Source organism: Maylandia zebra, linkage group LG4 (assembly GCF_041146795.1).
Source record: "Maylandia zebra isolate NMK-2024a linkage group LG4, Mzebra_GT3a, whole genome shotgun sequence".
Taxonomy (NCBI): Eukaryota; Metazoa; Chordata; class Actinopteri; order Cichliformes; family Cichlidae; genus Maylandia; species Maylandia zebra.
In genome coordinates this window covers 23412442-23430095 of record NC_135170.1, presented here as the reverse complement: position 1 = coordinate 23430095, position 17654 = coordinate 23412442, and positions in this window count along the sequence as shown.

The window sequence follows — 17654 nt, the reverse complement described above, 5'->3', positions numbered from 1 at the left end:
TTAACACAGTGGGACTTTGCTACTGCCTTCAGTCCCAGGTGTGTGTGTGTGTGTGTGTGTGTATCTGTGCGTGTGCATGTGTGCATAAATGATGACCACACAATGGTTGCCCTGTGTGACCCTGTGCATCTGTGTCTGCCCGGACAAGCTCCACTGTCCTGCCTGCCGCTGCAGTCTCTCTTCAGTGTTGACGGCATGCTACAGGTGCCCCGCACATCTGGTGCTTCACACAACCAAACACATCTGCTGAGGCACTGATAAGTTAAATTAGGATGGCCCTCAAAGGAATACACTATCAAAATCGGCAGGAACATAACAGAATGCTTTCAGTTGCTACTCTAAGACGTGAGAGAAGTTAAGTGACTTTTTTTTTCTTTTGCTGGACCACAAACGGATTCATTATTTGACCAGGCCACAAGTTCATGACCAGACCTCTGCTCATTAATGAAAGACTGTGTTTGGGGCGGGATTTTGAACAGTCATCACACTGTTATTTCATCTAACACCCCCCTCCCCCCCACACCACCACCATCTTTCAGTACCAAACACATTCTGCACATAATCAATGCTCTGTCTAACAGCAACCTCTGTTTGCTAACTCTGGACAGGCAGAAAAGTTTGGTTGAAAGAAGCCATTTATAGATGTTTTTGTACGCTAAGAGAATATTTGTGAATCATTTGGCTGCTTCTGAAACACAGTGGCACCCTACAGTTGTAGCTGCTCATTTGTGCTTCACTCTGCATACTGCTGTTCAACACATCTTGGCTGCAAATTAGAATATAAACCACTCGCTGGTCGCAAAATAAAAAAAAAAGCCCAGCCCAGCCCAGCCCAGTTATGCAGTAAGCTATGCAAATAAATCATGTAAGTTAGTTTCATATTTCTAACAAATAAATGCAACAGACAGATCATCATCTCTGATGTGTCACACTGAAATGCAGACCAAAGGTTAAGCTGTTCACAGGTGCACTTCCTCCTTCACCTGCATGAATATTTGCATGAATATCCAATGAGGAACCATCATCTGCGCCACCTGTCATAGTGATCAGTGAGCAAAGCTTGTTGCATGCTTGGTGTTTAATCTCTTCCTCATTAACCTGTGGAACAGGTTTCTTTTTTAAGATACCAGAACTGCTCGGAGAGAAACTCTTATCATCATGTTTAAATGATTTGTCCAAGCTCAGATCACTTTAAAGGAAGTTTTTGCAGCATCGGTAACAAAATGTACGTTGTGTTTTAGGTTGTCATGTCGAGGGGGCTAAATATCTTTACAGAGTTACATTATGAGGGTGCTATTTTATGCAGAAGATATATTAAAAGGTATTATTAGGTTAAGATTTCGGTTAGGGTTGGTAAAAGTTAGGGCTAGGCAAGCAGAAGTTATGGTTGAGGTTAGTCGAAGTGTCCAACGAATTCATATCATTCATGTCCTGTGAAGTCATGAAAACAAGGCTTTTTATTCATCTATGTTATTGTAAGTTCCAGGTTTGGTAGGTCAGGTCAAAGGACCTGACAGTTTGCTGGTGGAATACAGCCTCTAGGCTAGTGCAAGCCCCTTCTCACTCTGGGTGGCCTGTGTTTACGAGTTCCCGGAGCAGGTCATCACTGTGCTGAGAACATGGTCTGTGCAAGGGGACTGTTATTGGGTCATACCCGGAGGAGCAACCAGGAATTTTTTTCCTCGCTGTGCACGTCTTAATGTGTGTGTGTGCACACTGACTGATGTGTGTTGATTCAGACTTCCTGTGTGCAACAGTGCGGGGGAACTGGAGGTGGGGGGGGAGCTGACCCTCGACCCTGACCACATGTCCCAGTCTGTTGGTTGATCATCCACACTTCCGCTGTGCAGAGGCTCTTTGGGCTAAAGAAACCTCCAAACTCATCAGCACCACTGTTATGATAAGGATGATCAGCAGCATTGTGCAAGTTCACACTTCAAAATAGCTAGTGAAATGTTTCATCACACTGAATAAAACTTTAGACTCTAGAGCCAACGTTGACAGTCAAAAAGCAAACTGGTTCACTTTTATGTTTTTTAGCTGTTCTCTTTCAGTATTTCTCCACATATCCATCAGTACTGTTTCCAGTCATTCCTACTACCCAAACAACTATATAGTCACAGATTTATAAATTTAAAAAAAGCACAACAAAATGCAAGTATATGTTTTTATCATCTAAACAATGTAAATGGTGCTGGTGTACAAATTTAATGCAGTTACTTCTGTTGGATCAGGGTGTCGTCCTTTATTATTATTTCCTGCTGTCGTCGGTCTGTGATTGATGACACCAAGTCAATAATGGATGTTTCACAAGACTCTTCAGATGCTTCTTCTCATGGAGTTGTTTGAAACTCAATTGCTGATGTGGCTGATGCAGAGAAAAGTTTGAGTGCTTTACTAAAACTTCCTGGGAATGTTTTTCTAACAGTATAAGTGTAAACGGCATGTTGGATTATGGATTTTCCAAATTACCTCTTAAGAGCTACATATGTAATAGCCATTCCATTTTGTGAAGCCATGTTGAAAATCAAATGTTTATAGTGTTAGAGGTCATGCTTTACAGTCAACTTAAAGGCCCAATGTCGCAGAGAAGCGAGAATGAGAGATTGTCTTTTTAACTCATCTCCCCACAGCTCATGTGAATAAGGTGTGAAAATTAGCTTGACTGGTTCCAAAAGTTAGGCAGTACATAATAAAGCAGCACAGATGTTGGAGGGGAATCTGACAACCTGACACGCAGTTTGGATAGTCCATAAATCCCGCTTATGTTTCAGCTCCCATGGCAGTGCCTGTCTGACAGTTGTGTGTCAGTGCTGTTAGACGGTTTTCCACCAATTTGCATGGTGAGTCACACACACTGTAGCTTGTAGCACAGCATATTTTGTCACTTTTTCTTTGTCACTCCCACATATATATTTTTTACTTTCTTGGGTATTTGTAACTTTAAACTTTATATATTTTAATATTTACCAGCCAGATAGCATAGCAAAGTCATTTGGTGGGTAGTTGGTGTTACAGGTGTTGGACAGATGTTGTTAAAGGAACTGTATTAAAACTGTGCTCAAAACACTTTTGTAATTTTTTTAGGTGTGTAGTGTGTTTAATGGATGATATCTAGCTTGGGTAAAATGGTGCTACTAATAAAAGTAATGGATTTTTAGACTGTTTTAGAAGATACTCCGAGAGATTTTACAGAAGTTTCCAACATATGCAGACAATTAATAATATACTCGAAGCGCAAGGTGGGTTGGGATCTGCCAAGCGAGTTAGCATAGCTTCCTGGCTAGCTTGATCTATTTCTTTTTAGCTCCTTAAGGTGACAACAATTAATCATACTGTCAAATACAGTAAATGTTTTCCAATAATAGGTCTACGTGTTTATTTTTAATTTTTAAAAAAAGTTTTTTCCATTCTGAACTTTTTATCTCTTTTAGCCATTTTCAAACCCCGTGTTGATTTTTCAAATACGAAGACGTTAATAATCAACCACGATGCTTGATCACTGGAGACCTTTTAGCCCCCCGGTTTCCCTGGGAACATGCTCATTCCTGTGCTCTCACTCACACAGCAGTAGTCACTGGCTCAGGTCAAACCAACCACAAGGCTTCCTTTGACTACGCCTAATGAGAAGACTATGGTACAGGATTGCAACCAACATAGAGAGGTTTACATCCATTACTTTTCTGCTTATTGGCGAGTGAATCACAGATTATCCAATTATGTACATCTCCGCTTTCCAAGGATTATGCCCACTCCCATTAGTGCACACTATTCTATTAATGTAGTTAAATACAGTTAAATTGTGTAATCACAGAGGCTGCAATTAGTGCAGTATGCTTGTCAATAAAGGGCCTAGTATGTCTGCTGGCAGAGTGCGCTCCCCCTACGACATCCCAATTACTGTAATTAAATGTAGGGGTCTGCATTTTAGTTTATTCAATTTATTTCGACTTATTGGCCCTGGCATTGACTGATGGGTGAAACAGCGGTGGTGTTTGGCTTAAACAGAGAGGGATCTAGTACGATGTGTGAGCAAATTGTCCTACAACTGCTAGGACAATCCACCCAGAAGGTCAAAGGGCAACACATATACAATCAAATGTTTCAGACACAAACACCAACGTTCATTTGCTTTCTTTCCTGAATAATATTCCATGTTTTTCCTTCAGAGCCTGAAATTTGCTTATGTGCAAAGCCAACATTTGTAGGTTGTGGGAGTGTGTTTGGAGTGGCATTTACTGTGTTTATTTGGTCAGGGGTGTCAGACAGATTAGCTGGTGTGTTACAGGTGCTATAAAAGTTGTTGCTTTGGACACGGCTCATGAACAGCATAATGACTCCGGGTTCATGTTAATCTCACCCTGCCTGGCTCCATCTTGGGCTGCTGGACAGTTTAGTTGCCAGGCTCAGCCTAAGCTAAGATGACGCATAGAACAGGACAGCGCTACAGCATTACGCCTACTGGCACAGGTTGGGGAAAAGGCCAGAGCGGGAGGGAAAAAAGAAAAGCCTGAACAAGGAAGAAGCTGAATACTATCATCAAGGTCCTTATTTTTTGTAGTTTTTTTTCATCCATTACTGTTCTCCTTTTTGTCATATGCTTTCCTGTCTTTTATTTACAGATGTTGTAGGTTCAGTTTTTTGTTTTTTGAAATAGTTTTAGATTTTAAAAAAAAAGAGAATGACTTAGCGCAGAGCAAAGGAGAGCACAAGAATATGGAGAAGAAAAGAGTAAAGGAGAGGGTTCAGTTGCTGTTTTCTGCTCGGGGGGGAGGTAAGAGTGTTGAAGAGTACATGCTGTTTGTTTTATTGCCCTTTAGGGGGGGAACGGAACACAACATTTGTGCTGAATACCAGGAAGCAAATGGCTTGTACCTTGTTTGTGGATGATATTCAACTCTTTGAAAGATCATTACAGGTCAAAGATTTGTTTCTTACTGTCACCCTAGTTTTCTGGTGCATCTGTCTTCCTCCTAGCTGGCCACTGCCTCTCACTATAACTTTTGCAATTGCTGTCTGTATTATCTATCTCCAGCTCATTCTTCAGTTACCTTATTCTGTTTCCCCTCTTTTTATAATCTTAATAAATTATAGCATGATGAGAGCATCAGACATGGTTCCCTAGTGAAGTAGGGCTTTCGGCCAGCCAGCACAAAGTTTGAAAACTTAGATGCAGTTTAGAACCACAGCGTTTATGAGGCAAACACTGGTGTAATCCAAGTAATTGTTTATTACAGACCTCAACCTATGTTATAAGTAATTACTTTCGGGTGCCCCTGCTCTGTAAAAATCAGTTTTGTTTCCTGTCTGGCTGCCTTAACACCAAAATCTAAGCTCCTCCTTTCAAAATGAATGTATTTTATTGCGCCTTGAGAATGACATTACATATAATTGTTGGTTTTCTGTTAGCTACACAGTTGTAAAATACATGCATTTGCTATTAGGGATCATTAGAGCTTTGATGGTGCAGAGCAATTCCTCAGTGACACTCCATCACCTGTGCCCATAAAATTCTGTGTGCCAAGTCAGTGGGGGAGGATTTTTAAATGTGGCATAGGGCTCTAATAGCCACTTCCTTATGTGAACGGCTGGCCAAATTGCAGTCATGAGCAACATGCACGACATAGCTCTTGAAACACGTTAAAGTGAGTTAGCAGGGATAGGGAGCACGTGAGGGAGGATACGAAGGATGGGAGACAGGAGGAGAAGGTTGCTATCACAACCTGTGGTCCTATTAGGCCCTCGCTAGCTCAAATCAGCAAGGCTGATGTCATATTCATGCCACACATGCATGTAAGTACTCCTCTCACATGTATACAGTAGGCATGTGTGCAGGGATAGCCAAACGTGTGCACTGAAACCCACACAAACTGTGATTACAACAATCACACATGCGCGCACACACTCAGCAGGGGGGGCAGATACCGTTCACACTCTGATTCACTCTGTTGTCCTTCTGTGCTATGTGAAACCGACTGCAACAACAAGTGAGCCTTCAAGTTACTGATACCTGTTCGTTTTTTTTCTTCTGTGTTCTGGGCTTAGTTTCCCTTTTTTTCTCTTTCTGCCTTTGTATATTTTCTTTGGCCAGTTTCTTATCTCCTACTCTTTCATGTTCACGAAGTAGCTAATAAACAGTCAGGGAACATTAAATACAGAGAACATCTTGAGTCGCCCTTCCTTTTGTTGAGACACCAGAATTCAAAAGACACACACATACACGGGATCATTCATACACACGCTGATAAAAAAGACTGTATGGATGACTGTGTACAAATACTGTACACAGAAGTGCAAAGACGCATGTGCACGATTCACACAGCTGCACATGCTTAAGCAAAGCCAGCATCTGTCGCAGATACATCCGTCAGTGCCTTCACATCTGTGTGCTCCAGCTCAAACCTTTGGCTCCAGCCCCCACACCCCACACACGTTCCCCTCAACCGGGTTTGGCCTCGAGCCACCCTCCCTTATTTCTCCAGCTGAGTGATACATACACTAACCTCAGACAGCCTTACAGTCGTGTAGCCTATTTAAAGTATTCCTAACGGGAATGTGATACAGTAAGTTTTATTTGAAACATCTTTTTTAATTAAAGGGGAGACGTGACAATTCCCTATAACTGCAGTTCTAATGGCCCTAACATGGAATGCCTTTTTTCCCCCCACTGTGACACATGTTCAGGGATTTTCTGGCATGCGCACTGAAGTAGCAAATGTTGTCCAGTGAAAAAAGTCCTTCATCTGTCTGAAACTTGACTTTTCTTTGTAGCAGCCTCATGGACGGGCATGAGTTAAATCACTGATACTGGCTCCTGAAGCCATTGTTTAGAGACAGTGACTGACATATCATATGCAAATCCAGAGCAGTTTCAGTTGTGAATCTAATTTGGATAGATTTTCATTTTGAGAACATTTTTGATGTCTTTTCAAATGTTGTTGCTGAGGCATCGACAGAGGCTGGGTTTTGACTCCTGTAATGATGTTATCCCTACCCCGCGATCATCAGTCATGAGAAAGAGGGAGAGGGAAAGATTGCGAACAGTGTAGAGGAAATTGTGCAGAATGGATCCCATTGTCGTAGCCCCACAGGCCAGAGGGTGCTGTCTCATCCAGGAAAGTATCACCATTTGGACTACGCTCGTGGCCAATTGTGTTTTCTTGGGTGTCTGTGCAAGTGTGTGTTTATTTTTCTGTGAATGCTTGCGTTTGTGTGCGTGTTTGGCTACACGTCCATGTACAGTATGTGTTAATGTGTTTCTTCCCAGACATATCACCATGGCAACTGCTCTTTTTGGTTGTTCACATGCGATGTGACACCAGCTGACACCACCACATGAGCATGTGAAGCTTCTTACAAGCTCATTTGTAAACTTGTCTTTCATTACTGTTGCATCTAGAGGTATTTCCATATGTTGGCCGTGCAACCGGGAGCGTATGTGGAATTGCGTATGCGTGTTGGTGGGCGGATGGGTTTGCAAGAGATGGCTAATGTACTTATGTACTTGTGGTGAAATTATTACAGATTACCATAATCATATCTGGCTGTGACGTGACATTGATTTCCGGCCAGCTCTTTTTTTTATGCATGTCAGCAAACCCATTCCCTCTTGGCTCGCCCTTTTAAACTGGTGTCCATTGTGTGATCGTACCTGGTTTCAGGATATTTGAGCCAAGGGAAAAATCAGCCTTTAATAAGTAAAGGGAAAGATTTAAACTGCCAACATGGCAGTACACTGTTCAGCTGGCGAGCTGACAGCCAGCGAAAGAAGGATGGGATTAGAACCTAAGCAAAAATAAGAGGGATTTTTCTCCCAGGCCTCCTGTTGACAGCATGTAAGAATGTACATGTGAGAATGTGAAGACGCACTGCACCAACGCAACCTTGCAAAGTATGGAAAACATCCCGATAACAGGCTTCCAGGTCACGTGACCAGTAGCTACATCAGTAGCCACATTAACATTAGGACCCTTACCTATCTTGTTATTCCCCTACACTTTTGCTGCTGTGCTTTACCGGGTGCTAGTAGTTGTATGTTTTGTTGTATGTGAATCACAAGTCTGAGCTGAGTGGAGCTTGGTAGGGAGGAGGCTCCAGCATGTTGGAAAGCACAGAACTAACGGCGCCAACTCCAATGAGAGAAGAATTATAGCTCCAGCTTCCCTGAAATCAAATAAATAATCTTTCCCTTATTTATTTACTCAGACTCTCTTTCTGATTTGTAGCCTCTTCATTATTCTACTTGAGTAATTGACCGTGGTTTTCTTGTCACACTTTGCTTTCCCTCGTACAAACTTCACTGCTGATATTCAGACACACACCTGTCACCTGTTTCTTTCATTTATATCGACGTCTGGATATTTCGTCATTAAATTAATTGCAACCAGCCGGTCTATAGCAATGTAAATTCATTGTTAGGGCATTTATGCAGCAGCAGGCTTTGCTATTCCTACGCATGAGCACCGACAGAGGCAAAAACATTCAGCCAGCCTATAAACACGCACACACACACACACACACACACACACACACACACACACACACACACACACACACACACACACACACATTCACACAGGTCCCAAGTAGCAACAGTGTTGCACCTATCAGAGCCTCTTGGCCATGTGTTGAGTGCAATAATGGTAAAGGCAATGACAGGCTCAGCTCATACTCTCAGTAAGGCTCCCCAAGTGCTAGGTGTGGAAAGGTGTCTGGCAAAACGCCTGACCACAGCACTCAAAGAGCACTTTGTCTGCACACCTCACACCCACCGTACCTGCTCATGTTGGGGTAACAGCCCAATGTTGTCACACAGTTGATTTAATAAAATTGGATCCTCAAAATGAGTCTTCTAGTGTTTCAGGGGCGCAATATTCGTAATGGAAACATATACTCCGCCACCCGTACCCCCACTTTGGCTTTACAGGCACCCTTCCAGAGTAAGAATGAGCAGGGGAGACCCGGGTAAACGGATACTTCCCCACTATGAGCCCAGTAGTCTGGGTATGGCACAAGTAAACCCACATCCATTGCAGGCTCATATCTAGCAACAGTCCTTGGCATTGCTGGAGCTCACAGAGTTGTTAAATGATGATTACTTAAACAGAAAAAGTCCCAAATGAAAATAAAGGTAGCGGCAGTGGAGCTGAGGTGTGGCTGTGGTTTTGTAAGTTGGTTTTGGGATTTTCGGGGAATCTGTTTAGTCTCACGTAGCTGAGACTAGTGCACAAGCTTTGAGAATGTTTACAGTAATTACATTTTATAATAAGTCCAAAGCCAAGTTTGATTTACTGAATTTATGCATATTTTTCGCCAAAAGCTTGGAATGCAGGAGGATGATCAAATTGCCAAAAGGGTTGGCAGCAGCTGAGCTTGTGAACACAGAGCAGTGTGACATTATTTCCTGGAAATAAATTTACTTTGATGACGCATTTTTAAATAAGACTTAAACACATGAAAATAAATATGAAATGGAAAATATGTTCTTCATACGCTCTGTGTGAAAAACTTTTTTAAGGTGCAAAGACAAGAAGATGCTACTTTTGTAAGAAAAAAAATTAGCCTGACTCTGGAGCTCCGAATCAATCAGTGCACATATATGCTATCGTTTATCTGGAAATCTACAATCGCTACTGGGTGTTATTACTCAAAAGGTAATGTATTAAACAAAAACATTATTTTATTTTATTTTTTTAAACTGATGCATTAATGAAATGCTCTTTGAAGAAAATACTAATTGCATTGCTTTTGCATTAACTCATAACATGACCTGAGATGCTCTGTCAGATAATTACCAGGTAACAAGATAAACCTTAGGCTACAGTTTCACACACTAGCACAAATGCCTATCCTAATGAGGACACACACAGAGAATTGTTCTGTTTTAAGTTTTAACACATAGCTGACAGCAGGCCTGAAAACCAGACCAAAGATCCCTTGACAGCTATCACCACGGCAGTTCTGCTGTAGAAAACAAACACTGGTAAAAGTGGAGGCTAGAATGCTACAAGCCTAACATGTTTCCTTTTCTTTGTGTTATGATCCTGCCTGTGCATATGCTTGCAAAGAATCAATCTAGTGCTATCAAGAGTTGGTTTTGGCCTGGACACTGTTTGCACTTTGCGGTTATGTTTTTAATCTTTTGAGCAATAAACATAAAACTATGTCCATAGCTCCAATAGTTTTGGACACTACTTTTCTCCTCCCTGCACAAAAACCAAAATAAGTTGATTGTAACACAAGTGTGTTTGAAACCCTCTCCCCAAAAAAGCATGTTTGATGACTTAAATCATACAGCCAAACAATCAATGAGCATATACAATGGCAAGGCAACCGTTATCTGTCTTTTTCAGTTCAAAGGAGTTCCTTTAAGAGTATTGATCAGATTTTACTGCACATAATGATCACCTAATTGGTTCACCGAAACTGTGCTCAAGGTCACAGTTTCCCTTTTATGGGCATTTTTCTATTGTTTCCTAATTATAACCCTCATCCTCCTGACATAGCTACTAAATAATATTCATTTTAAACCATTTAGCAAAGTCATTAACTTAATATTCTCAATGTTAAATTAGATTTTTTTTTTCCTTGCACAGCATTGTATCCTGTTAGATGAAGATAACGTCCTGTTTGTTACTATCATGGAGAGAGTCATCCTATTCGTTGACGCCAACATTAGAAAGGCTTGAATGGAGCCTTGCTACCAATATAGTCAGAGATATGAAATGCTGATACATTCCTATATTTTCATGGTTTTCTAGCCCTGAAGCCATTTGGAGATGAGCTAGATCTGTGCCATTTTTTTTTCCATTTAACCTGTATTTAACCAGGTTATTACCATTGAGATCTAAGATTTCATTAACAAGGGACACCTGGCCAAGAAGGGAGCAACACTGATACACAGAAACACATCATACTCAATTAACAACATTAAAACTCACTCACATAAAACACTTGCACACAGACAAGTTAAACTGTAATGATATCACCAGATCTTTAAACATCTTTACTGTAAGAAGGGCGTGAAGCAAAGTTCAGATTGATATGACAGTCGTGTTGATTTCTCAGCTTCATTTCTCATGTGTGTGCAATATAACAATGTATGAAGTATTTATCTACTTCATACATTACAGTTATCTGTAAACTGCAATGAGCCGGATGAGCTATAGTGTCGTCTACATCCTCTGTTGTTGTTACTGCACCTAATTTAGCGCAGTTTGCATGGCATTTTTCTGTAATCACATTACAGAAAAACATAATGTGACGACAATAACATCTTGTTTTGTAACTTATTACACTGCTTACAATTCAGTCTGCTAATTCAGCAGTAATGGTCCTAAAATGTGGAATAAATTAGGACGCTGCTCAGCATATTTCTGGCCACTGTTAGGATAGGTGGCATTACACATAACAGACTCCCAGTTTCATGTTCTAATAATATAGTGATTTTATCAACAGATGATGATCCATATGTCTTTTCCACGCTATTCTTCTATATATATATATACTGTGTCTTGGAGTGATTTCCTCTCTCTTGGAACACACTTTTGCCAGCAGCCACCCAGCACTTTATATAGCCATTTGCACATTTGACAATGTAACTGCAACATGTTTTTCTTTATCATTTAATCCTTAATGTTACCAGAAATGCCCCTGGTTCCTTCAAGCACTGCTGTGGCTCAGGAGGTAGAGCAGGTTGTTTAATACGGTTCGTGGGTCCATCGCCACCTTGTTTGAGAGAGATCACCTTGTCCATGAGTGCTATAAAATATTTTGGTTATGTTTAGGTTTTTTACACACAGATAAAAAGAGAAAGCACAAAGTTACATTTTTATACAAAGGCCAGTCAATGGAAATGATTGCAGGCAAACAAAAAAGCCACTAGTGGGGTAAACAGTTTTTTACAGCCACCATAAAACATCTAATGTTGTATAATGTTTAATAATGCGTGACATTATTAAAGTTTCATGTGAAAAGTGTCATTTAAATTTGAAGATCTAGAATAATACATACATTGTTACCATCTTAAATTCAGCTCTTTGAGTTTCAGGATTTTGGTTTGTTGCTATTTAATATTCAAAAACAAAGGCAAACGCTGCCACTCATAGATGGCTTCTTTAGGTAAATACACTATGCTTTCTCCCATCTTGTTAAATTGTGCAAAATATTAACACACCCATTTTTTCCCTTCTTCTGTGTATAACAACACTTATTTTTTATTTTCTAGTTTTTCTATTACCGTAATACTAAATATGATAGCAGCATAGGCATTTTAAAAAACTACAATTATTAAGCCATGCAGTCAGATTACTCTCACAGGGTGGGGGTAGCATAATGGTCACTTGGTAAACAGGTAAACACCCTGCTGAAATGTGTATTTGTTTACCCGCCAAGGTGTGTTGACACGCACATATTGCCACAGGGCTCTTAGGAAGGGGTGGGGTGTCACAGGCTTATTTATGCATCCATGTGTGTGGTACGGGGTCGTTAAAAAACACACATTATGGATGGAAAGTGGGTGTAACAGAGACACCTTTTTAAAATGAAGGAAAATGGTCCTTAACTGCTGGAAAGTTTCCTCAAAACAGTGTAATTTCTAAATCAGGTACTTTTAAAAAATGGTCTTAATTTACACATTTTCATTCCAGAAAATTAGGTTGAAGCAGTGAAGAGTCTTTGATCATGTGATTGAGATTAGAAATAACAGGGCTGGCTGTGAGTTTCACACAGCTTGTTCCATAAATGGAAAAACCTTATTCACTCCAGAGCAATTTGCTATCTTTAAATGTGTTCATCTTAAACTCGGTCTCTGTTTTGTGCTTACAGCATGTTCGAATGCACATGCACGTCCATACATCACAGAGCCATCTCCAGCCACAATGATGTAGATGGATTTGTGAGGTTAAATCTTGTGGCCTTCAACGTGGAGGTTTACTTCCATAATTACACTTTGCAGGGTTATTCGTGTATTTTATGGGTCTGAACTTGTGACCCTGGATGCATCGTGGAACAATTTATGATTTCTATTTCTTTCCCCCTGTACATGATAAACATCTGCAAACCTCCCCAGAGCTGGCGACGATGACAGCTTACAGAGAAAGAGTTTTTTTTTTTTTAAATGAGAATAGCAGAAATCTCTCTTTTCCTCTCTACCTCCCTTGTGCCTTCCTTGTCCTCTTATCCCTCTCTTCTTCTTCACTTCCATGTGTTTCTGTAGTCTTTGGAGTCTGGAGACAGAGTGGGGGGACAGATCCTGCTGCACATCTGAAGTTTATTTGGTCTCCCCCTAGGGAGCGTGGTGAATCTCTGCATTTCAAGGAAATTGCCAGCACTTTTTGGTCAGCTTGGCACACTGTCAAACACACAGTACACACACACATTTATATATATATTCTCACTCCCAGTGGCAAAGTTTCTCCAGCTTTGCAGCCCTCAGCATCCAGTCCATATTATTTTAATATACATTCCCGTTGTTTTAACATTTATGTGAACACACGATGCTTGAATTGTAATTTTGATACCTGCATTTTTTGTTTTTTGTTTTAAAGTTGCACTTTTGAAGGTCATAAGTAAACAATATATACATCGAGTAAGCTGGTGTCAAAGCAGATCTAAAAGCTGCACAAAACAAATGAAATTCAGATTGAAAAGATGAGATGGATGCTACCAAACTGCAGTAGATTGCTCATATTCTAATGTACAAATACTGTATAACCACACAATAACATACAGTACCGCTGCCAGCTTGCCACGCTGCCATTTTTCTCATTTTTCTTTGTTTAAATGAGGAACACAATTAGTTGTTTTTTTGTCAGATGGACACGTTGGATTGTTGCCAATGTTTCTACCTCACTCCTACCCTCATTTGTGCTCCAGACTTCCAGCTGGTGGAGGGTGGACACGAAGACAAAAATTATGCCATCTCCCTGCTCAAACACTGACTTCTTCCATTTCCTGCTATCCTCTCTAGATCCAGCACCCATCCCCCCTCTCCCTGCCTCTACTCCCCACCTGGCTGTCATTGAGGTTTCCATCTACGGGTGGTGGGGGCTTCAAATGCAGAGGCAGACAATCAGACGCAGGTGTCTCCTCTAGTGACCCGGATGTACTTATCCCCCGATGCCTGGTGACCCTGACAGGAAGTGATTCACTGGCCAAGTGACCTCCCCTGGTGGCCCTTCCTGTCCCCGTGTTGCCTCTCAGGAAGGAAGGATGCGGTTTGTTGTCCTCAGGCACCTCTCTCTCACTCTCCTGTCCTCAGCCTGACGAGAGAAACTCGATTATTGATTCCAGGCTCGTCTCTCCTCGTCCTGTCTTTTTTTTATTCTTCTTTTTCTGTCTGCTCCATTCTTCATCTCTTTCTCTCTTGTCTCAGCACCCACTTTATTTTCTTTTGACATCATCCCTTTCTTCTTTTGTTACTTTTTCCCCGTCCGTACGAGATGTGAGTAAACACTGCGGACACAGGCAAACCACACCGTCCCCGATCCCATTCAATTACACTCAGGGGGCTAACAAGTCTTTTGATTTATAGGCTCCGCTTTATTTTATTTCTGACACTGATTTATTTATTTGTTTTACTGTTATTTTATTGCCCATACATTCACATTAAATATGGCAGTCAATTCATGTGGTGGAGAACTTCCAAGGTCAGGCTTCTGGGTTTAGTCTGCTCTAAAATGAAGTGCATGCACACTGCAGATTAAAGACACCATTTGGTCATATTTAGGACGGGGACTTCCAGGCAGAGACAGAGACAGAGACCTCACTAACAACATCAAACACTGTTTTTGTTGTTCTTGGCTGTAGATTAAGAACAGGAACTTAAACCAACAAGGTGGAAAGGTCATGAAAAATCATTGCCATTGTTTGTTAATCTTGTATCTGTCAAGCAACAATGTCCAGGCCAGGAAAAACCTTATCTCCTGAGGACTTTCACTGCTTTCCAATGTGAGCATAGAGATTAATTTATAATAATTTGTTTGGTGTAACGATGGCGACAAAACCGTTTTTATGTTTTATTATAGTAGAATATTTCTCTTTGTCACTTGTTAATTAACATTTTGTAATTTCTGTCTTCAGCTGTAATAGTTTTATTGTTTTTGGCAATGTGCCTTCAGTATGTTTATGGTTTTAATTATTAAATGCATTAACATCAAAAAATTATAAAGTTAAACCTTTTGTGAGCTTGTCCTAATTGTGTCCTAATTGTGTCTTTTTGTAGTTTTAATATTAAGGGGGGAAAAAGTAGAAACAGAAAAAGCTAACAGCAGAATATGATTTGTATCAGTTCAGGCAGCTTCAGCTGTAACTTATCATTTATTAGTTAATGCTTCTTTACTTTCTTTAAATACAAATTAAAATATAATTGTCACTCCTGTCATAACAAATACTATAACAACTAACAATTGTCACATAATGAGAATAAATTTGTGTTTCTAAAACATTTGGATCTAATTTAAAAAAAAATGACTGCAAAACCCAGCAAAACTGAATTATGTCTAGTCCATTCTCGTTTTCTTTGTGTTGTTAACGGAGACAATAAATGGATTTAGCTGTTAATGGGGTGCTCGATTCTTTGTTTTCTAAACGGCAACATAACGTGTTCCAAAAGAGACGGGAGAATAACAGGACAGCAGGGAGAGAGTGTGAAGTGAGATGCTGTAGTCACCCACAGGTGTTTTTCTCTCCTCTGTAATGTCAGTCTGCAACTTTATTGCCACCTAGTGGGAGTGGATGTTTACTGTTTTTAGACCATGGCGGTTTTAATTCATTTATAGCTGTTAAACGTAGATGGTCTGTTTAAAGTTGAGGTAAAGCAGTGAAATAATTAAGCCCAGAATAAGTGTTCAGATCAGCAGTTTCTTACCATCATTGCCTATGTCAGCAAACTGCTGGTCTGTGACAGTGAATTTTTCCAGCTGAGCTCCTCTGTCAAGTCCTCCAGTAAATCTCCAACCAGTGAGTTCACATCTGGAGTCTGAGTGGGGAGATACACATCAGCGGGCCTTCGGGCGATGAGCTGGGGCTGAGGAGCACATCTCCACAGTTGCAGAGGATCAAGAACACTCAAAATGAATAAATGTCAAAAGGCAGTACTTTTGTAAGAGCGGGGAGGGGAATACACAAAGGAGGGTAAGGGTACAAGGACAGAAAATCCTGTAAAAGCAAGGGAGGATTTATTTGGCTACATTTGTCTAATTGGTTTTACGTTTGTGTCCACTGGCAACTAATGAAGTGTGTAACTGCTGAGTTTTATGTAATTTCTGCATTTTTCCGAGAGACGCAGAATGCAGAACTCAATTGAAAAAAGGAGAGTTAAATCAGCTAATTTAAAACCACACGTAGCACATCCTGCCACTCCTTACTGTATTTAACAGATGTTAGGCAAACTGAATTTGAACCTGTTTCATCCATTTAAAGCTATTTTAGGTTTTCACACTCTAAACGTCAAGCTTACATTTGAAGATTTTTAAAAAATGCTTTCATCTACTTCTTCCATCTTCATACCTATCTTCCATCTCTTTTAACCCTATCAAGTTATAAATGGTCATCCCTCTGACCTTCACCATTCTGTTTTGTACATCTTTCTTCAGCCATAGCTAAGGAGGTATGCAACAACAAAGCTCTGCTGTGGTCAGACGGCATCTGTCCTTTTAATAATCCTGGTTTTATAACTACACATCAAAGCGTTAAAGGCTAACATAATTGAGTTAACGAGTGTGTTTGGTATGTAAACCGATCCATTTTCCCTGTTAGGACTGTGGTCACAGTGTGTTGACCACAGATAGAGACAAACAGAGAGAGAGAGAAGGAGTGAGAAGGCCCTAAAGCCTTGCAACAACTGTAGATTCATGCTGTGGGTCTGGCAAGCTCCACAGCACTCTGGGCCAGCACCAAGCTAATGAAAAAACAACACAAGGGTAATGCTGGTGTGGAGTTGGGATCGCAGCACCGCGCACACGGCACAACTGCCCCGGTCAGCACTGGCACTGGCCGCAGCGCCAGTTGTCACGGCCTTAATCCTGCCTGCTGAATGACCTCATCATTGCCTGCCTGCTTTGCTCAAACAGCAATAGAATGACCTCACCGACTCAACACACTCACACAATCACATGCAAAGTAGGCTAATAGGCTGGTGTAATATCCAAAACATGCAAAACCAGAATAGATTAGACTTCTTTTTTCTTTTCTTTTTTTTTTTAGATCATTTTAATGTTCAGCGTGAGAGTTCTACCTCCAGCTGATAAAGTGGAGGTGAATTAGTTTTATTTTGAGTATTTGGGGTAAAATTTATTCATTGTTTTTTATCATTCAATTTAAGCCCATAATAAAGTTTTGGCAGTAAGAAATTTGAACTCATTGAACTAGTAAATGAAACAGGATGAATACATGTTTTTTAAAGATTAGAGATAAAGTGTTGTGAACGAGTGTTTGCCCCCTTCCTTCTTATTTTTCCATTTTTGTCACAGACCATCAACTACATTTTATTAAACAAAGATAACCCGAGAAAATTGAAAATGCACTTTTTAAATGATGATCTTATTTATTTAGAGAAAAACTTTATTCAAGCCTACCTGGCTCTATGTCAGGTAGAAACACATGATGCAAAACACACTCTCCTCTGCAGAATTGTTTTAATTCGGCCACATTGG